The 23102-nt window shown below is 48.2% G+C and overlaps 1 pseudogene; it reads right to left on the reverse strand.

Annotated features, from left to right (window-relative positions):
* Positions 1-2858: 2858 nt before the first annotated feature.
* Positions 2859-3792, reverse strand: LOC141991325 (histone H2B 5-like; annotated as a pseudogene).
* Positions 3793-23102: the final 19310 nt, after the last annotated feature.

A 23102-nucleotide genomic window follows, 5' to 3' on the forward strand; every position in this document is an offset into this window, starting at 1 on the left:
GGGAGAGGGGATGGAGTGAGTGGGGGTGGGGCCTCAAAGAAGGGGCAGGGCAGGGGCAGGGCCTCAGACTGGGCAAGGGTGTTTGGTTTTGTGCAATTAAAAAGCTGGCAACCCTGTGGAGCATGTGAGTGAGTGGGGTATGAGATGTGGCTGCTGCCCTCACCTCCCAGTACATTCATGGATTTTCTGGAGAGAAGTTACCAGGCTTTCTCGCGCCCACCTGCTGCAGCGAGAAGCATCCAGCCCTGCAGCTGCCACTGGCTACACAATCTGTGTCTTTAATCTTTTGATCCCCAGCAGCGCTGAACAGCACCCAGGCGCTCCCTGTAGTGCCGAGCTCAGGCAAATGCCCTCTTCCCCCGGGCTCTGGCTCTCCCTTTCACCAACTTGCCGGCTCCAGTCCAGGCTGGCAAGAAAGCTCAGCTAAAATTAACCAACCACAGCCGTACTGGGCTGCAGTGTACAGAGCTGAGCTCAGCACTGCAGGGAGTTAAGAAAGTAGATTTAAAACTAAAAATTGGCTAGCCAGATCCCTTCCCAATTCCCCCCCCCCCCCCCATGCTTCCAGGGTTTCATTTCTGAAAAGAGCTGGGCAGCTAACCCCAGGCCAAACCCAGGGAAGGAGTAAAGGGGAGCCAAAATCAAGCGAGCTCCACCTTTGATCCTGTAGTAAGGGCTTCATCCCTGGAGGCACAGTGCCCCCTGCCCCATTGAGGCACATGGCCCTGTCTCATCCCACGCCACCTTCCATCCGTGTGGCTCTCCTCGCCGGCTAACCTGCCTCCCCTGCCCAGCCTGCTTCATTAGCCGTCTTTCCCCGCATCACAGGGTGTGCTACCTACTATGGAGAGGCGAGAAAGAACACATTTGGGTAAAAACAATGTGGCTAATGTGCTGCTCTCTCCAAAGTGCGCCTGGCTTTAGCAAAGTATTTAATTAGCTTCCACAAATGTCTTTTCCTTGCAGATTATAGCGATCTCAGCCCAAGCAGCCCTGGAATGCGATTCCTTCCGAGGACATGCTCAATTGAGATGCAATGACTGACTTGGTGTGCAACAGAATGTAGTAAGAAAAGCATGGAATGGATTTTATTAACACTATCAAGCTGCTTGTGAAGGATTTTGTGACTATAGATATTGGTGACTTCTTTCTTTGAAAGACACTAATTGGCAGTGAAAGTCACTAGATTTGTCATGGGTCACTTGGACACTTATTTTCTCACTAGGGAAACCAAAATGTCACAAAATCTAGTGAGAAAGTAGCTAAGATGGCAACACTCGCATGCAGGCCGTGGCCCTGTCCTTTCCTTCTCCTCTGTATGCAGGCCAGACCCTCTCCTGACCCCCTCACATGTGGGCCATGGCCCTGTCTTCTCCTTCCTCATATGTACGCAGGCCAGGCCTCTACCCCCCACTTGCAAGTGTGTTTTTGTCCCATCCTGGCCCCTTTCAGATGCATGCCACACCACACCAGATTCCCCTTTGTGTGTGGCCCACAGCTTGTCTTGCTCCCGCTTGTACGTGGGACTTTGCCCATCCCACCCCACACTTAGCTCCCACACCAGCAAGGGCAAATGTTAGTGGTGTGGGACAAGCATTCTCCTCTACAGCTCCAGCACTCTGTAATGGTCTTACTCTGTATCTCCTCCTTCTCTGTGCCCCTGAGGGTCTCTCTCCTCCTCCATTTGTCTTTTGCAGAGCTGGGCTAGGAATTCACAACAAATCACTGATGCGGCAAATTTTGCTTCTTTTTCAGTTCATCAGCTGTCCACAGACAAATCACAAAAATGATTTTAGGGCTGGGGTGACTCTTGCACGAGACTGAAAAGATATGGACTGTTTAGTTCAGAGAAGGTTTAAGGAAGTGGGGACAGGACAGCAGTCTACAAACTGATGAATGGTTTAGAGAAGGTAAACTGGGCACTCCTGTTAACCCTGACTCACAGGACAAGAAAGAGGAGACTGAAAAGCAATACTTTTAAAAGTGAACAAAGGAAAATGTATATAGTGAATAAACAACCTTTGGAACTTACTGTCACAAGATGTCATGGAGACTAAAATTTTACTAGGATTAAAAAAAGACACATTTATAAGAATAATGAGAACATCCAGGGAAAATTATGAGGGATATAAACCATCATAGTTTAGGGAATGAGCCAACTCCAATACAGAGTTCTCTTCAATTTATAATTGCCCTTTGCTTTACAACAAAGTTGGCTATTTACCACCCTGATTGTTCCCTTCCTACATTCTTTCTTGCATATGTTACTAGAAGCAACATTGGGAAAAAAAAATCTGTGAAGTGCCTTAGCTCAGGTTTCACAGATTCATAGATTTTAAGACTAGAAAGGACCATTATGCTCACCTAGACTGACCTCTTGTGTAACACAGGGCAGAGAATCTCCCCCAGCAATACCTTCCTCAAGCTCATAACTTCTTTATAATATTTTTTCCTAACCTTTTTTGTCATCCTCTAGTCCAGTATTTCAAGAATTTTTTAGGTCAGTATTAATGATTCAGACTTCCTTGGCCAATTCCTTTGATACTCTTGGGTCCTGCACATTTAAAAAGTTTTAACTTCGATAGCTGCTGCTTACCAGCCTCCCTAGTTACTGATGTAGTGGAAAGTAGTTTGTTATTATGTCAAGATATGACTACACCATCCTGCTTCTTTCTGAATGCAGAACAGAACGCTGTATTGAATACTACTGCCTTTTCTGCATCACAATTGACAATTCTACCACCCTCATCTGGTAGCAGACCTGTACCGTTGCTAGGCTTTCATTTGTTCCTGATATATTTAAAGCTATTTAAAGTTCCTTCTTATTGTTCGTAACACTACTAGCCATGGGCTTCTGGTTACCTGGAGCTTATGAGCTTGGTGATGGCTTTGGTGGCCTTGGGCATGATTAGTTTGGCTAGCAACCCTGGCAGCAGTAAATGCATGGTTGTGTGGTTCTTCTGAGGAAGCAGTTGTCGAGCCCTTGTTGAAATGCATCAGAGGGAACATCTCCTTGGTGATGTGCTCAAAACCATCCCTGACAAAAGGAATCATGATACCCGATGCGGAGGTGCCAGTGTCGGGGGAACCTGCTTCAGCACCTCGCATGTGGAAATGGAATAACTCTCCTTCCCACTCCTGCTTCTTATCCCCCTTCTTCTGAGCCTTGGACACCACTTCCTTGGAGCCTTTCTTGGGGGGAGAAGTGGACTTGGCTGGCTCAGGTCTCCTGAAAGCTGGCTACTCCCTGCTGCCCAGAACTGGTCCTCTTGGCTGCACGTGCACTGGATCTCTGACTCCCAGATTCAGGCCCAGCATGGGCGCTCCCTCCAATGCCTCTGTTTTTTAAGCTGGCATTTTCAAAGGAGGCCACGGGTGATAGGCACCCAAATCCTACTGAAATTGAAGGGGAGCTTGGTGTCCAAAATCCCAAAGTTATTTAGGCACCTACATTGATTCCTATGGGGGTTGGGCACCTCAGGATCTGGGCCTACCTCCCTTAGCTCCTTTGAAAACTCCAGCCTAAAAAGGACTAATATATGCCATAGCGAAAGCCATGCAAGTTGCTATGGGGCTATTGTGATCTCGTTTTAGCAAGAGCACACCTGTTGAGTAACAACTAGAATCCTGGCTTAGACAGAAGTAATTCAGAATGAGAGAGACACACACGGTCCCTGTCTCATCAAAGGAAGCACTCCAAGACAAACGCAGTTCTTTGGTGCTTCACAGGCTCTTCTTGTTTTTCCTCCCCAAATCTCCCTCTTCATAGCTGTCAGATGAGAGCAGGTGCATTGGTCGTAACTCAGGGGCAAACAGGGAGAAGCAAATACAGGGAACTCACTCCTCCTTTCAGACCTTTGCAGGGGAGCTAAAAACCCAGCTGTGTTAGCTATGGCCGTAGCTGTGTAGCCCAGACACCACTAGAGGAGGACAAAAGTGTAGCCCTGAGTGGGAAAATATGGAAATACTAGCACTGACCACCACTTTGCACCAAGAGTCTGAGCCTATGGTTGTGGGACTGGGCTCAGTGTAGCTTGGGGAAATACAGGGTGCACAGCCGAAAAAGAGACGTAGGAGTTCTACCCTAGCCTCAGAAGAGGCATTGTGCTTGCCTGTATCTTCTGCAAGCAGGCTGTTCCAGGGACTGGCTCTGGAGAGCTTTGCCTCTGCAGCTAAACGACATGAGATCTAGACCAGCGCTACTGAAAGTGGTGGTGCCGGTCCACGAGCCATCGGCTGCTGGTCTGCGCACACATTGGAAAAAAAATTGTCGGTCCCCTACATCAGATAGCTTGAGAAGCACTGATCTAGACTATTGCCGAATAGGGAGCACAAGTCCCTAGTGTTGTCAGACACCATATCAAGGAGCCCTGTTGATCCTGTGGGTTCTCCAAAGGCTCGGCACAATACAGAAGCACACCTGGTCCTACCAGCCTTGCCACAGAAATTTGAATGACCCAAAATAGCCCCTCACTCTGCTACACAGATGCAAACTGTATCCAAGCTTATAAAAGCATGTCCCACATCCAGTCCGTGACTTCCCTGCCATGATCAAAGACCTCACAGAAGCAGAAGATTGTATTGTTTATGGTAATCATATCCTAGTCCCACCATCCCTATAGGATGATATACGGGACAGGAAACACTAAGAACACCAAGGCCTCAGAAAATGCTGGGAGTGGGCCTTAATTCTGATACATCTGAAAGCTTCTCTAGTATGAAGGTCCTCTTCAGAGCTTTTTTCCTAAGCAAAACTCCCATTGACTTCAGGCCAAGTCACTGGGAGATTTGCTCGGTTAAGACATTAGCAGAGGGCTCTGAGAAAGCTGGGTTTGCTGCTCTATCTATGCTGGCTCAAGTGCTATTTTCAACAGTAACTGTTTGGCACCCCATAAGCGCCAAGCATTGTTATTCTATTTCGCTCGTTTGGTGTTGATTAAAGAGAGTCACTGCTGGCATCAGCCAGGCGTGGGATTAAAGTTTATGGGATTCAGCTGGTTATTAATAGAAAAAATACGAAGCATCAAGAAATGATTCGGGGTTTTTCTGACAGGAGAAACACCCAGAACCGGAGCCCCTCGTTGGATGAAACATTCCCTTCTTGTTGCCTACACAACATTTCTGTAATTGACAAAACTGACTGTCATTGTTTGAGTGTATTTGGCTTTCTGGCAGTGGGTTTTATATGTTTGAGAATTGACTGGAAAGAAAAGCAGTGACTTTCCCAAGTCACTGTTTCATTCACACACCCTGAGCTGTAGGTCTGAGATTACCAGGAGCTGACATGAATGGGGCTCCTTCTCTCTCAGACCTGCTGGAAAACAAAACACATACCGGCATATATTTGAGCAACTGTGAGTTGACTTTGGAGAGGGCTGGTATTTTTACACGATAACAGTCCATTGGATTCCCTCGTAAGTCTTTCAGTTCTTCATTACATAAGGACTTTTCCTGAGCTGCAGGGCAATGAGCAGCATGTATGTAATCCCTGTTTCACATTAATGCATCACATGTGCTTCGGATTTCAAACGTCAATATTTTCAGGAGCAGACAGTAGGGTTCTTTTCTGTGAGTGGGGTTTGGATTATGGCTCTGACTGCCCTGCACAGACTCTCTAACTCACTGAGTGTAGGTTTTGCTTTGCTTTCTGTACATTTTTATGTTTGAAAAATGTTACCTTTATATTTAAAAAAAAGTACCACAGTGTTCTCCAGTAACAATCCAAAGCACTACCACTTGCCATACTGATGCTGCAGCATTTGCAGCTAGGAGTTGTAGTGGGTTTTTTTTTTTAAATTCATCACTAGGCAACCTTAACTTTCTTTTCACGTTGTTTTGATTGAACCGGATGGGCCAGGTCCTCATCAATTGTAAATCCACACAGCTCCATTGACTTCGATGGGGCCACTCATCTACACCAGTTAAGGATCTTCTTTTAGGGAAGCCTATAACTTGGTAACTGTAGTTATGTCTTTTCATCAGGATTGGTTAAGTGTCATCATTCTCATTTCATAGATTCTAAAGCCATGATCATCTAGTCTGTCTGTGTAACATTGGCCATAGAACTTCCATATACAATAATTCCTAGAGCAGATCTTTTAGAAAAACATCCAACCTTGATTTAAAAGTTATCAGTGATGGAGAATCCACCATGACTTTTGGTAATTTGTTCCTTTGGTTAATTACTCTCAGTGTTAAAAACCTCCACCTAATTTCCGGTCTGATGTGTCTAGCTTCAACTTCCAGCCACTGGATTATGCGAGACATTTCTCTGCTAGACTGAAGAGTGATTACTGAAAATCCAAGCATGGAGAGATGAAGTGACTTACGTCAAAAAGCATGTTGGGGCAGAGCTAGAGGTAGGATCCAGGTCTTCTGATTCAGAGTCCAGTGCCCTGGCCTCAGGGCTTCACAAATGCTAGTAGATTTGCAACTGAATGGGCCCCCTTCTGCTTTGCTCCGCTGCTATTTCTAGGCTTATATTCTCCGCTATTTAGGAATATCTGGGTGACCACCAGGTATTTGTATTGTGATGATGGATCCTGAAAGTTTGACAAGGTGTAACACATTTTTGCTACTCCTCATTCACTGCTCATTGGTTTGAATGTTTTAGCTCTCAAACTTCTGTCCCACCACAAAGAGGAGAAGGCTAGTCTGTGGTGAAGGGAGTGAGCTGGGATCCCAGCTAGGGCGCTCAATTCCGGAGTCTCTCAAAGACTTCCTGTGTGAGCTTGGCCCAGTTACTTCATCTCTCTGTGCCTCCGGTCCCCATCTGTAAAGTGGGAATAACCCACCACAGCAGCCAGAATGCCTTGACACAATCAGCAATGTCTAGGGCACTGAGATGCTTGTTGATTTCACAGAGTTTAAGACCAGAAGGGACCATTAGATCATCCAGTCTGACCTCCTGCATAACACAGGCCATTACATTTCACCCAGACACCCCTGTGCTGAGCGAAATGACAAAGCATTTCAGCCCTCAGGAGACTAAACTGTGAGCCACAGGCAAAGAAGGCAGAGACCGAGGTGCCATTAGTGCCTGAAGCCCCGAAGATGGCAGGGAATCGATCAGGCGGGACGTGCCCACATGATCCACGCCCCCTGCTGCAGAGGAAGGCGTGTAATGGGAGTTTTGAGCTATGTTGCTCGGTTTGTATTACGCCAAAGGTACTCCCATCCCACGGGGCTCCATGAGGCAGGGGCTTGGGTGCAGATTACAGGGTCGACCCATGGACCGGGTTGCTTAGTTCCTCATGCTGCAATGAGGGGAAGGCTGTCCCGTCACACTGAGCACTGGGATGGAATTGTCTTGGTGCCCTGTATCCAAGTCTGTGTCAGACACTCATGTGCATGAGCATACGCCTTGCCCCGACTCCCCCTTTCTCCTAGGAGCAGTGTGGCAGTATGGTTGTGGGAGGGCACTACTCTTGGGAGGACAGGCAGGATGGAGCCCTGTTTACCCTGTTTTCCTCTTTCCTAGTGCAAGTAGCGTGCTAGGCACATTGCAGACAAGCACAGCAGGTGCAATGGCTAGAGCTAAGCATGCTCCTGTTAACTGAATTGGGGGGAGTGGGGAGAAGTGGGGTGACATGAGCTGTCAGCCATATGTAACCCATTCTGGGATTGCATGGTCTTCATCCCCTTCTAGTAAATGCTCCACGTAAGCTGTTAGCGAGTCTCCTACATCTTCTGTCTAGGGGAGGAATGAGCACATCACCCTTACACCTTTATCTCGTCTTCTAGCACACAAGATCCTGCATTGAAACCTCACTGATATCCCAAGTGGGTTCAGTTACATACACATGGGCTAATTTCTGCCCTCAGCTACACCCATGCAAACCTAACGACATTAACAAGATCGGAGGGCAGATTTTGGCCCTATTCATCTCAATTATTTCACCTTCTGCGGTGCCAGACCTCAAGGAGCTGAGCGTAAAAAGCATCATGTTTCTAAAGACACTTCCCCACAATTAACGTGTAAGGAAATAATCCGACACAGAAGGTTGTATTTTCTGAGCGAGCCACCCTCCTTTTTCTGTTGTGCGCTCACAATGAAATCCTTGTGAGCACTCAGCACAGCAGACGGCTTCTGTTAGCTGCATTTCGCCTGCTGAGCTCAACAAAGGAAAATGTTAATGGTCAGAGCTTGTCAGCAGTGCACTGCCATTCACAGTTAGTCACACTTCACTATTGTTTTGTGTAGTTGTTAGGATACAGATATTTCCATGGCAGAGGAGATATTTCCCGAGCCGAGAGACCCTGCTAAAAACGGTGATATGCTATCTCAGGCAAACAAACCAACCAACCCCAGAACCTCAACAGAGCAACTTCCAAACAAATAAATCCAAGGACAATGTGAGAAATGTCTGTCACTTACCATCTCAGTGTAAAAGCTGCTACGCCTTTTATAAATGCACATGGTTTATGTGCTTGCACTGTAGTGAAAAATAACACTACCGTGTACTATCCTAGTGCCCTTCATCTTGGGAGCTAAACTGGATTGCTGTAGGAAGAAGGATGGCTTTGTGGGTAAGGAGACCCAGGACGGGGACTCAAGCAATCTGGATTTAATTCCTGGTGCTATAGCAGACTTCTGTGAGGAGGAGTCCATTCAGCCTCTGACTCCCCATCCTCCTCCGTTTCGACTGTAAGACCTTTGGAGCAGAGACTCTCTTGCTATGTGCAGCACTCAGTCTAGCACAATGGGACCTGATCTCAATTGGAACTCTTAGACACCACCGTAGTGTGTGTGTATTAGGCTGTCAAATAAATTGCAATTAATCATGAGATTAAAAAAAATAGTCATGATTAATCAGTTTTAATTGCACTGTTAATAGAGGACCAGTGCCCTGGCCCCCTGTGGGCTCCCCCTTTCATCACCCTTCACCACCGTGGGCTCCCCAGGCTGGCCAACCCTCCATCACCTCCAGGCCCCACTGCCTCCCCCCAGTGCTTAATTTGTATTGAAAGAGGTGCCAGGGCTCAGCCCTGGCACAAATGAAGCACTGGGCAGCCTGTGCTGGCTGGGCGCCCAGCTCTGAAGGCAACGCTGCCACCAGCAGCAGCGCAGAAGGAAGGTGGCATGGTATATGGCAGGGGTCTCAAACACGCGGCCCGCGGGGTTATTTACTCTGGACCGCCAGCTCCCTGCAGCCCCTCCGCCCTCCCAGTATTTATCTAGAGTGGCTCCGGCAGGCTCCCTCCCTCCCTTCCCTGCCCCGGAAGCGGCAGGGACCTGGGGGAGAGGGGGCCCAGGGATCCGTGTGTTGCCCTGGCCGATGGGAGCTTTGGGGGAGATACCTGGAGGAGCAGCCCGGAGCACACAGACCCCTGTGTACAAATTAAGCACTGGGGGGAGGCAGTGGGGCCTGGAGGTGGAGGAGGGTTGGCCAGCCTCGGGAGCCCACGGTGGTGAAGGGTGATGAAAGGGGGAGCCCATAGGGGGCCAGGGCACTGGTCTTCTATTATTAACAGTGCAATTAAAACTGTGATTAATCCCACCCCCCGAACCCCTCCTGCAGCCAAACCCCCTGCTGCACCCCACACACCTCCTGCACCCCAATCCCCTGCCCTGAGCCTCCTGACACACCCTGCACCCCTCAGGGGCAGGGGCGGGGCCTCACAGAATGGGTGGAGTGGGGGTGGGGCTGGGGCTGGGGCAGCTGGGGGGCGGGGATGGTCAGTGGTGCGGCCCTCAGGCCAATGTACTAGTCCTCATGTGGCCCTCGTGGTTATTTGAGTTTGAGACCCCTGGTATATGGTGTATTGCTACTCTTGCTTCGGCACTGCTGCTGCTGCAGCTGCAGCTTGTGGTGCCCGGCGCTCGGCCTGTGACTCAAGGTGGGCTCCGTGCAGTTGCACAGGGGCTGCATCTTGCCAGAGCCCATGGCCCAGCTGTGGCCCTCTCCTTGCTCAGTGGGGTGCCATTTCAGTTTTTGGTTTGGTTTGAGAAAGTGTAAGTGTGTGTGTTGGGGGGTGGGGGGGGGAGCGCTTTCTCTTTCAGCAGAGCACTCAGGAGCCTGAACGCTTTTTCAGGCGGTAGCAGCTGCTGTTGGCAGCACTCACTCCTAAGCCACCAGCAGCAGACAGGGTCCCCCTGTTCTCCAACCCCAGCTCAGTGGCGATTAGGTACATGGGTGGGGGGGAGGGGGACACACTTACATCAGCCCCCATCAGCTTTGCAGAGCAGACAGACTCTCAGTCTGGAGCAGCTTGGCCAGGGGTGGTGTGATGGGTTGGTCCCCTTTAAGGTGCCACCTGATGCACTGAGATACCACTGAGCTCGCCTGTTCTGCCCGCCTGGGCCCCCTTTACCCTGTCTTGCTGAGCCAGGCTCTTAAGCCTCCTCTAGCACATACACAGGCAGGGCCACACCCATCTGCAGAAAGACGCACACACACACAGTCAGCTCTGGGAAGCCTCAGTTTAAGGGACTTGCCTCAGCACTCAGGTGCTCACCTCCCTGGGAGAGCAGACCCAAAGGTATATTGCGCTGTATAGAAAAATCTGCACAGCACAAGCTCATAAAAATTCACCCTCTCCCTTAATGTGAGGAGAGATATGCACAACTTCCCCCCCGCCCCATTAGAAATTGCACAAACAGGGTTTAACAACAAATGTATGGACACAAATCAGATATTAGGAATGACAATATACAAAAACCTGTAGGAGAACACTTCAACCTCCCTGGACACACAATAGCAGATTTAAAGGTAGCCATCCTACAGCAAAAAAACTTCAGGACCAGACTTCAAAGAGAAACTGCTGAGCTTCAGTTCGTTTGCAAGTTTGACACCATCAGCTCAGGATTAAACAAAGACTGTGGATGGCTAGCCAACTACGAAAGCAGTTTCTCCTCCCTTGGTGTTCACACCTCAACTGCTAGAAGAGGGCCTCATCCTCCCTGATTGAGCTAACCTCATTATCCCTACCCTGATTCTTGCTTGCATATTTATACCTGCCTCTGGAAATTTCCACTACATGCATCCGACAAAGTGGGTATTCACCCCCAAAAGCTTGTGCTCCAATACATCTGTTAGTCAAAAGAGTGCCACAGGACTCTTTGCCACTTTTACAGATCCAGACTAACACGGCTACCCCTCTGAGACTAGATACATGGTCAGTATTCCTAGCTTCAGATACAGAAAGGATACATGCATACAAATTGGATAATCACATTCAGTAAATCGTAACCTTTCCAATGATATCTTACATGAGCCATCCTGCATAAAGTATATCTTAGTCATGCCATATTCATATCATAACCATATTTCTATGAAGAGTATGGGGTGTAGCGTCACAGGCAGCTCGTTGGGGGGGGATGGAGGAGGAAGCAGGAACAGCAGTGGAACAGGAGGAGGGACTCCCCTGCCCTGGAGGCATACAGAAGCACCCCCCAAGCATGGCACATTGGGTGGTGGCCTCCCTTGCTCACCCTTCAGGCCGAGCCTGTCCAACTGGGAGGGGATTGTGCACGTGGTGGGGTGGGGGGGAAGGGACAGGCTCCTTTCTCCCCCCAAGATGATGTTTAACCGACTCTCCCAAATTGCCACAGATCAGGTTTCCCTCCCTGCCTGGTCACCACCAAGTCCCGTCTCCAGAGGTGTGCAATTAACCATTGTTAAAAAAAAAAAAACCACATGTTAATTTATTTTCTGCGTTTTCATTTGTTTCATGCATTTTCTGCGATTAATAGACAACCCCTATATATATAAATTTGTGCACTTTTGTGGGGCAGAGGGGTACATGCAAGTCTTCACTGAGAATTATGAAAGACTGACCAGAAACCTCTCTAAACTCCCAGGTTATACCCTCATTTCCTTTTTATTAGATATGCTTTATGAAGCAGAATGAGCCACACCTTAGCTGAGGATGAGACTTGCTTTCCAACTGAAATCCAATTTTACCTGCTTCTCCTCTAAGCGCTCTCCTCCCTCCATGGGGCTTCAAATTTGACACATGTGGCCCATAGCCACCTGATAATATCTGACCAAATTTGAGGTTATTGGAACAAGCTGTTTCAAAGTCACAGGACCATGGGGGGAAAACAGATACTTAGAAACTCCTTCCATGCTTTTTTGCCATGGCCTCACTGCAGAATGGACTGAGTTAGAGACTTTAAATGAGATTTATATGAAAGAACTTGGTGAAACATGGTACACAGGAGCCTGTGAGCTGTTGAAAAGCACTTTGAAAAGTGTTTGATGTCAAGTTAGGAATGTCAGAATGGCACATCTGAATCCAGCAAGCTTCCAGAGGGGTCAGCTGGTGTGGTGATCCTTAGCAAATTCACTAGACATTCAACCACAATGTGGAGAGACACACACACAAGGTCTGTAGGACTGGATCGCTACAGGCATAGGAGATGCTGATTAGCCCCTAAGGAACACCAGGGGCTGACAAGCTACGGAGATATTGACATGAGTGAATGTTTCCTAGTGAGGAATGAGATCTTCCATCTCCCACTATCACCAACCCCAAGCATTCAAAAGTTTTGAGTCAGGCTCTGAAAAATCATGAGTTTTTTTAAATTAAAAAATGGGGGAAGGCAGAAGGGTATTTCCCTTGAGGGTTTTGAGCCTTTGGGGGTGGGGAGGGGAATGTTTTCCAGCTCTTCCCCTCCACCACAAGGATTAGAAACTTCCTTAAAACAAAACCACTGAAAGCCAGGAGTCTCACTTAATCATCTGACTCCAGGGGCTGGGGCTTTAAGGGAAAACAGCGAATATCACGAGACTCCCAATCCAAACACAGGCACCGGCAACCCTGAGCAACCAGAATTAGCAGCTGAACATTCACTTGCAATTGTGAGGTCCCTTTAAAGGCACCGATATTGTTACCACTGCTGCTCTGAACCTGTAGGCTACAGGAAGGGCTCAGGTGTGCCTAGGCCAACACAGGTATACAGGGCTAGGAGCCTTCCCTCAGCTTTCTCACAGGTGTACAGGGGCTAGGCAAAGGCCCAGAACACCGGGAGTGGGGCAGTCAAGCTCCACTAGCTGTTCTAGACTCTCCCAAAAAGGGTGTAGGTCAGAAAGAGGTGAAGATTGGATCCTGGCAGCAACCTCCTCTATCCTAGCCCATGGGAGCAATCCAGATGGGCTCTCCCAGCACTCTCAGAGGCAATGGGCTTGTAACAATCCCTATGGGAACAGCTTGTGGGGTGCAGCCCATCCTCACTCCTTCCACCCCAAAGCAGGTAGTGGCTTAAAGCCACAGTCTTGCCCTCTGTTATGACTCCCCTTCACCTCCAAGCACCCCCTGGTGGCTGAGCACAATAATGCCAAGGTTACCACCTCAGTTTCCCCTCTCAGGCTCCTCAAAGACTCCACCACAAGTCCTCCTGGAGGACAATATTACCCCTACCTGGGGCCAGTTTATTATCCCACAAAGTGAAAATTGTCCTCAAAAGCCCCAAACCTCCTCCACATATCCCCCCAACACATAGTGTACAGGGTCTGTAGAAGTACCAAAATACAGTCCAGCGACACACCTGATATCCCAGCTCTGGTATCTTCGGCCACTCCCTGCTCTCTGTTGATCCCCATCTGGTCTTCTATCAGAACAGCCACCCCAGCCCTTCCAGCTGGAGTCTTTTCTGGATTTTGGGGCTTCCAAGCTTCTACCTAGGAATACTCAGCAGCTAGTCCCACTACTAGTCCACCTAAGCCCTCTTCAGCCCTAGCTGTCTGGCTCAGGAAGGTCTCCTCCCCTCAGCCTTCTCCAGGGGTCTCCTCCCCATCACAGCTGTCTTCCTCTCATTTATTAGCCCCAGCTGCTGCCCCACCCTCTTAATCAAATCCACTTGGGATGCACCTGTGCCAGCAAGGGGAGCTGGACTCATTTGCCTTAAAGGGGCCAGCCACCCGTGTCCTCCCTCTAGGTCTGTCTGATAAAAAAAAAAAGCTTTGATATGGGAAAAGTTTCCTTGTCCTTCATATCAGCAGCAGAGGCCTGTGACGGAGGAGCCCCTTTAAGCCCCAGGGATGCGCTGAGTCCCAGGGGCGAAATACTACATTCTAATGGCCTTGGCATGTGTTGGACTATGCAGTGATGGTGGGGGCGAGTGGTACCTACACTCATATAGCGGTAATACCACCTCCCGGGCCCTGCTTAATGTTTCCCTGCTAACGCACGCACATTCTGGGTACGCTCCCTCGCTGTGGCATGGCCACACTGCTGCTCTGCCCGCGGAATCTAGCCCTACAGCTGGAGTATCTGGCCCCAGGAATTCTCCTCTGACCCGAGGCTCAACTGGTGGTAGAGCAGCTTTTACACCATGCCTCCCTCCCAGCATATAATGTGGGACAGAAGCAAATGAAGCATGACCAGGGCTCCCTTATATTCCTCCCATCCCTGACTGTCCTTTCAGTCTCCTGCGGCCATTAGCCACCAGCATCAGCTACAACAGTCCTCAAGCTACTCTACTTTACACCAGGGACCAGCCCACCACACAGCAACCCCAGGATGGGACAGGCACAGAGGTAGTTTCGCACTGTCTCAGTGCAAACACCTCCCCCTATTTGCACTGTGGGCTCCTAACCTACTCCATAGCCATGGATCGGGTCCTTTATTCACAACCCTGTCCTGGCTGGTTCCAAACAGTGTGAAAAGTTTGGCTGTTTCTTTAAAATGTGTCATTCATGTCTGTGCGCCTCTGTGGGTTCCAACAGGGACCTGAAGGGCTTGAAATCTTTGCAGAGCCAATAATTTGCAACAAATCACTTCACCAATTGCCTTTGCCTCTTTTCCCCTGCACAGAATATCCAGGAAAAGATCGTGATTTTGCAGGTGCATTCCCTGCTCAGCCATGCTTTTTTCACCCATTTCAGTCATTCCCTGGGTTGCTACTTAAAATTTGGAATCTGAAACTGGAGCTGAGTTGCTTAGTTGTGATTGGTCACCAAAGTCACATGGTATTGTTTCTCTCCCTGGATTGGATGAATGTAGCTCTTGTATCAAATTTCTGGTGAGACTGACTCACTCGGGCCTCGGTACAAAAGCTTTATGGGATGAGAGCATGTGCCCTCATTGCATTAGAAAGCCCCTTTGTCTTTTTACTGCTCTACTTCTATCTCCTCACCAAGTCTCCAATATCATCCTTCTCTCTCACGCTTACAGCCCTGGCATGGCCCACCCCTATGGTTGCGATGAACAACTCTTTCCGGGGTTCCAGACATGATAAGCAAAAGCAATTCTTACTTTACGGTCTCACATTTAGTATTTAAGACTTAGGGATCATGGCAGAGAGCCAACTGAGTATGAGCTCCCCACTGTGATATTGTCATTAAAAAGGTGAAGGCACAGATGTAGAAACAGTGGAATATGAAGCAAAAGTAAGGAGGGGTTATCACCTCCATAAATGGGATTCATGAGGCCATTCCTGGAACACTGTGTCCAGTTCTGGTGTCCACCCTTCAAAACGGAGGCTGGCAAACTGGAAAGGGTTCAGAAAAGACCCTACAAGAGTGACCTGTGGTCTGCAAAACATCCTTACAACAAGAGACTTAGGGATTCCTAGATTCCAAGGCCAGAAGGGACCATTGTGATCATCTAGTCTGACCTCCTGCCTAACACAGGCTGTAGATCTTCCCCAAAATAATTCCTAGAGCATAAACGAGGGAGCTTAAACTATTCATTTCATCCAAGAGTAGGTTAAGAGGTGACTTGATCATGGTCTACGAGTACCTACATGGGGAAGAGATTTCTGATAGTAGACAGCACTTGGACTTAGCAGACGAGGCATAAAAAGATCCAGTGGCTGGAAGCTGAAACTGAACAAATTCAGACAATAAATAAGGAACACATTTTTTTATGGTGAGGGTAAATAACCATTGGAACAACTTAACTAGGGATGTGGTGGATTCATCATCACTGGAAGTCTTTCAAACACGACTGGGTGTCTTTCTCAAAGATCTGCTATGGCTCAGACAGGAAGTTCCGAGCTGGATGCAGAATTACTGGGTGAGGTTCTCCAATCCGGGTTATACAGGAGGTCAGGCTAGATGATTGCAATGGTCCTGTGATAGGCAGGGCCTTTCTCAGGGGTCACACTCAGGCACCTTCAGAGTCCATCCCCCTTTCAAAGGCCTTTTGGGGTTCTGGTACGTCTTTGTGGCCTTTGGGGCTCGTCCGCTGTTCCCTCCCAGCTGCTCTCTAACGAGAGCCAGCTCCTACCAAGGCACAGCAGCTTTCCTCCCAGTCTGTTGTCCCTTCCTGTGACCAGCTCTTCTTTTTAAGCTTGCTTCCTCCAGCAGGCTCTGCAGGTGCATCTATTTGGTAGGGATTGAGCCCAGAGATGCTCATGCTTCTCCTGACTGGGTTGGGAACATGCCCCATCGCAGGTCCCTTCTGCCTTTAAAGCCTATTCATCTATTAATCTACTTAGATAACACCGTGAAGGGTGCAGATCGGTGGCTGCATTTGAAACTGGTGGTGGGGAAAGTGCTGATCGGGCCAGAGTACAATCTCAAGAGGACAGAACAGGAAGCGATTTCTTCCCTGAGGCCCCATGACCCTAGCGCGCTTTTGCCATGGATGGATGGATCTTTGCCTGGGCAAAGATCAAGACTTCTTGCTTTCCTCTTTAGTTTATATTTTAGTTTATTTGTTCAGATTTCTGAAACGCACCCAGTTATGGATGTCGAGATGCACATACGTTATTTAATAGTACAGGTTCTGTGGAGAGAAGGATTGGTAGGGTTTGCTCTTGTGTTGCTTCTGGTATTGTTTTCTGCATCGACCACGTAGCTTGCTCCGCTTGGGCCATGAGTAGGGTTTGACCCTGGGACCTATAGAGCAAAAACCATTCAAGCTGGGCGGGAAAAGGTTTAGCCATCCTGGGGACACTTTTGAGAAAAAACTTTCCCAGACTGAAGCAAGACAAAAATTTGAAGTCTCAAAACATTTAACAAACGGGCAATCCAAAAATAAATAAATAAAACAGACCAGTTCCATCAGCATGTTTTGATTTGACATTTTTGAAATGTTTCATTCTGATTTCAACCTTTTGCATTTTTTACAAAACAGTTTTTTACTATAACTAGCTTAAATTTCTTAAGGTAAAGTTCTTTTGAACCAAAAAATGGATTTTTTTTGGTTTTGAAAATGTCAAATCAGTATGTTTTGACAGTTTTGAAACTTTTGTCCAAACTTTTTTTTAAAACATGAAATTTGTGAAAACTGACTGTTTCCTGCAGTTTGTTTCGATGAATTGTCATTTTCTCATAAAAAAAATGTAATCAAAAAATTTCCAAACAGCTCTAAAAACAATGAGCCATTACTGCTTGAGGAAAAGGACTAAATCCGTTATCTGGAAGCAGTAATGGACTGATAAAGTATTACATGGAGAAGCCACCAGAGGGGGACAAATAGCCACATTTGCTTAAGGATGGGTTAAAAAAGCTAAACCACAAAATTCAGATCCAGATTCCACACCCCAGCATTTGGGATTATTTAGATCTCGGATTTTATTGCAAACTATTAGAAAGAGTCATTTACAAAATGTGGCTCCAGAATCAGGAATCTTAACAGCCCTGCAGTTTGGAAGTGCTGGAACCAGGCTTTTGGGCTGAGTTCTTCTCTCCTTTTTTGGTCCATCTTTTCTTGCTGTGGTTTTTTATTTTGGAATTATTTGGTGCTCAATGGAGACTTTGATGTCTGAGCATCTAGAAATTAACTTTTATTACTAGTCATATTATATGTGGTGCCCTAGACTCCCTGTTAAATGAAAAGCTACCTCCTCCTGCCTTTCTGACAGAGAGTAGCTGTGCCAAGCCACAATCTCCAACTTTTTGGCTCCCCTGGGGCAAGCGGCCACGTGATCATCTCACCAGCACTGACAGATGAAGGTCAACACTTTGGGATAAGCAAGTCTAATGCTCCTTATTTGCACACCTATGAAAAATCAAAGTCAGTCATTCATCTCTTCTGTTGGGTAAACACCGAGACTAGCTAAATGCTGCACTCCGTTCTCCAGGGGGTTGTTTTCACAAGACTTCATGTGAGGATTTTTGTTGCTGATTTTGAAAACGTTTCGAGGTTGACTTGCCAATGTGATGTCCTCATTTACAGCCTTTCCTGCATCATAAATCAGGGGACCTGTAATTAAACTGAACAGATAGTCAAGCTCTTGACTAAGCTGTTTATTGAGTCCTGGAAGGAGAAGGAGAGTTGTGGTTTCACAACGGTCTAATATAAAGCTCCACTTAAGACATGGAGCTCTCAAGGCTCAGCCCTGCTGGTATTAATGCATGATAACAGCTAGAACAGTACATTAGCTAACAGTGATGAATGCTTTGCTTGGAAGACATTTCCACAGCATTGGGGGGTGGGGACACATTTACCTAACCGAGAAATTGTAAAATACTCCATAGGGAACAATTCTGCTCAGGGGTCTTTTTAGAGGGTCTTTTCCATCTCTTGTTTCTGGGATACTCTGGGTGACGTGGTGTTTCTTTTCCCCCAGTATAACCACTGTCAAGTGTTTTAGTATGTTTTAAATACTTTTAACCTATTCATCAGTATGACTGTCTTTTTAAACTGCTGCTTCTAGGAGGAGCGGAGTCAAACAAAGCCAGTTGTGCAATGTTAGGTAACTGGCAGATAGTCTCCCATGACTGAACTATTGCTTGTCTTAGCAGCATTTGACTGGGTCCCCTGTATTGTGGCCCAGCTCTCTCTCAGTATAAACTCAGCGAGTGGTGATCTTTCTGCTCTGCATCTGCCCTTAGGAGCTGGAGGGGCTCCACAGATGGATTCATCTGGAGATTTTCCATCCCATGAAAAATTCTGAGATTTTTCGCAAAACATTTTCCCCCCCAAAAAATGTCGTGGCAGGTCAATCCAGGTGCTTCCTTCCATTATGTTCAAAATGCTTCGTTGCAATGTTGGCCCTTTGTATTTTTATGTTCTTTTTAAATAGAAAACAAGGTACATTTCAAAAAGAAAAAATATCTAATTTTTGTTCTGATTATTTTCAGAACCTAAACTTCGAAATCAATGAAGTTCTGTGAAAAATTTCAGTTTCGCCAAAGCACCATTTTCTGCCTGAAAACTGGCTTGAAAATTGTCTGGGGAACATCCAGTGAGTGTGCCTGGGCCAGGCTAGGGTTAACTGAGGAGTCCTGGGACACCGGATGCCCTGAGGCCCCACTGAGCTCTCTGAGCTCTTGTCTGACCATTGACTCTCCGTGTGAGGCCAAGGCCGGCTCGCCTTGTCTCAAGCCTGGGTTGTTTGGGGAAGGATATTGAGAAGGTGATAGTGTGGCAATCGGAGATCCGCCTAGATCCCCGTCAGCCTAGGGCTGTATTAGTTCCTCTGGTTCATCAGCCCCATGCAGTGATGTGGGAAGGTCAGGTCAGGTGCCCCACCTTGATAAAGTGGGCCAGCAGGAGGATGTCATGCCAAGGCTCATTGCATTGCACTGGTTTCCTGTCTGCTTCTGCCTGGAGTTCAAGAGGTTGGTTTTAACCTGCAAAGCTGGAAATGGTTTGGGAGCTGGCTGTCTGCAGGCCCAGTGCCCACTCTGGGCATCACAACGAAACCACAGACCAGCTGAGGCAGTCCTGGATGGCTGGGTGGCCTGACATTCAAACTCCCTCCGGTGATTCCCCCCTCTGCAAGCTCACACTTGCTAGCCTTTCAGGGTTTGTCCACTGCAGTTAAGCACCCATGGCTGGCCCAGATCAGCTGACTAGGGCTCGCGGGGCACAGGCCAGGGGGCTGTTTTATTGCGGTGTAGACATTCAGGGTCAGGCTGGGGGCGGTGCTCTGGGAAGTTGAACATCTACACCGCAATTAAGCAGCCCCATAGCCCAATCCTACATCCCCAAGTCAGCTGACAGGAGCCAGCCATGGGTGTTTCATTGCAGTGTAGAGACACCCTCAGAGCATGTTATATGGCTCATCTCTTTTCTAGCCTACGACTTCTCTTTCCACATTTTCCCTTGATCTGCTGAGCTGTACTCCATCTAGGTGCCACCGTGATGGGCTCACTATACATTTATTAAAAGAAAAGCAATAAACAAATCAATGGGGACTCATGGGTTCTATTCCTGGGTCTGCCACAGACTCTCTGTGCGTCACTTCATCTCCCTAGGCCTCGGCTTGCTTTTGTGAAGGGTCAAGAGACTGGCATTCTCCTGCCACATGGGCAAGTTATGAGCATAATTCATTAACTTCTAGGAACTCATCCCAGGATAGGCACAATCAGTGCCCACCTGCTGCAGCAAAGTTCGTAAGCAGATGCTTACATTTCAGCATGTATTCACATGCTTTGCTGAACAAAGGTGGATTTACGCCCATGCTTAAATGCTTTGTAGATCTGGAGCCTCAGTTCTGGGCTCTGTACTCCTAGAAAGATTGACCAACAGTAGGAGCTTCAGGGAACCCCAGGCTCTGCTTGTCCCTAAGCCTCTGACTGCCAGATGCTGGGAGTGGATGACAGGTGATGGATCATTCCATAAATTGCCCTGTTCTGTTCACTTCCTCTGAAGCATCTGGCATTGACCACTGTCAGAAGACAGGCTACTGGCCAAGATGGACCATAGGACTGACCTTATGTAGGGAAGAGCAGCAAATAATCCAGGGGCTGGAGGCTGGTATTGACTTATGGGGAAATATTATAAGTGGTAAATAGCTTGGTGTAGCAGGGTGGCTACCCTGCTCCTAAAATAGAAGGGGTTAAAAGCAGCCTGGAGAGGGCTGACTGGGGAAGCAGCCGCAGCTGGGCCACGCCCTAATCAGGCCCCAGCTGGCCTGTATAAAAAGGCTGTGAGCCAGAGGCCCAAGGAGCCTCTCTCCAGGGCTGGGAGAGAGCAGGGCCTGCCTGACAGGATACTGGGGGTGGTGCAGTGCTGGGGAAGGAGCAGGCTGAGTGGGGCACTCCAGGCTGTAGGGCCTGGTCCAAGGCCCAAAGAGGTACAGGAAGGCAACAGGTCTGAACCCCCTTGCCTATTATGAGTGGCCTTTACACTGCAGTCTGCCCCAGGGAGCGGGGGCTTGCTGATGACAGTAGCCTGGACTGAGGCAAGGTGGGGATAGTGGGTTGGGGGTTTCCCAGGAAGGGGAGACCCAGAGGCAGAGTGTGGGGGTACTGCCAGGGGGCAGAACTCCAGAGAAAGGGGCACTGGGGTCTGTGAGGGACATGAGGGCTAGAGCTGTGTGGATCTCTGGCCTACAGAGGGTGCTCTAGGCTGGAAAAGAGCTAATTCCCAAGGATGACCAACAGGAGGTGCTGCAGGGGTGAGTCTGCTCCTTTACACTTGGGTAAGTGTCAACTGAGTCTAGACATACTGAAAGGGTGTCAGTTCCAAACAAGGGGGGTGGGGGAGCCAGCACTCATGAGCTAACATTAATAAAGTGTGAACTATTAGGCCATGGAAGAGTTTCTCAAGGGAAACAAAGCACTCTGCCCAGTCTGGTGTTAAATGGGCCATAGGGAGCAATCTTGTGCAGGCAAGGAAAAAGGCTGAAGGATCTACTGAATGGGGATTTTACATCTCAGACCTCTCTGATGTGTCAAGTTGATACATTCATCACTTGTGATTTGTTATCTTTGAGCAGCATCTTGAGACTTCAGGTAACTGCTTGGAAACTTTGTGCAGCCTTCCTGAATTTCTGCTCTCCTTTGGCTCACAGGAGGGGAGGAGGAGCTGGGCTGCCCAGGGAACCTACGGAGAATCTTCAGGCTCAGCTCTGATCTCCTGCACACCAGTGACACTCCACTGACTTTGCTAGGTTTACTCCTGATTTACACTGGCACAAGAGCAGAATCTGGCTCATAGGGTCTAAGGATTCAGTTCCTTTTGTTGCCCTTTTGTCATGCCCCGTTTGAAGCAGTTATGCCAGAAAAGTACTATTATAAGAAAAATTGGAATAAACCTAGTTTAATTTGCATTAATTGTGAAGCATTTGGGTCTCTTCTGTTGGGAGGGAGCAAGGTTGGGGAAGCTGGGAGAGACATCCTCAAAGGAGGCTGGTGATGTAGGGTGACGGAGGCAGGGGGTGTGACAGGTTCTCGATGCTCCACAAAAAGGAGCCCTAAATAGCCAGTGGTATGTGGCTCCTATTGAGTTCAGGGCTTGTGGGGACCAGGATCTGGAGTTATGTAGTTCATCTCCAGATTGATTCCAGTTTGTCACAGATCAAAGCATGATATCTTGGGTGCATCCTCAGCTCTAGGGAGCCAAGGTCCCTCCACCAGAGACACCTGCTCCCTGTATCAGCTTGGACATGCCTGTGGAGTGCAGCTATCATATAGGGTATGCACAGAGAGGCAGTCAGTGAAATAGCTAGCTCATTGAGAGCTTTAATGATAGGCCCAGGACCTTGAAGTGTGTCTTTAGCCCGTCAATGTGCAGCATGGAGCACCAGCACAATGTCATCTGGAGGAAGCAGATTTTGTATTTTTGACTACCTGGAGCTGCTGGGTGGTCTGTGCGGGTAGTGTTGCAGTAGCCAAGATGAAATCCTGTATTATTCTGCTATGCTGGCGGCCAAGGGGAAAAGGCTTCCTTCTGGCCAGCTGAAGAGAAGATATTTCTGTTCACTGCTGCTACTTGGGTGCCAGGGGCAAGAGAGGCGTTCAAGAGGACAACACCTCATCAATTTGAAGGCAGATGTCCTCCAGTGAGGGGGAGGTCATGGCTCCAGCCAGTTCCCTGAAGTGCTTTCCCTTCGGCCTTATTTTGTTCCAACTGCTTTCCATCTAGGCCTTTGTTTCTACTATCTCAGGCAATGGGATAGTGGCATCATTTGTGCTAAATGTTGCAGAGGGGGTAGCCAGGGCTGGGTGTTCTCAGCAGACTGCTGGAAGCCAATCCTATGTGTGTCTAGTGGGACAGATCTCTGGAATATGTTAAATAGGAGAGGGGACAGGAGTGACTTCTCAATGAGAAAACACTACAGTAAGATTTTGCTTTTGCAATTAAAAAGACTCACCATGGCCAGTGAAACATTTAACCTCCGATCATAGTGCCCTGCTAAATAAACAGATCTTTACACTCTTTTCAAAGAGGTCAGATCTAGAGAACGTCATAGGCCAGGGACCAGAGGCAAAGTCCTGGACTCCAAATCTTCTACTCCAGTGGACTCTCTGAAC

Source organism: Natator depressus, chromosome 7, assembly GCF_965152275.1.
Source record: "Natator depressus isolate rNatDep1 chromosome 7, rNatDep2.hap1, whole genome shotgun sequence".
Classification (NCBI taxonomy): domain Eukaryota; kingdom Metazoa; phylum Chordata; order Testudines; family Cheloniidae; genus Natator; species Natator depressus.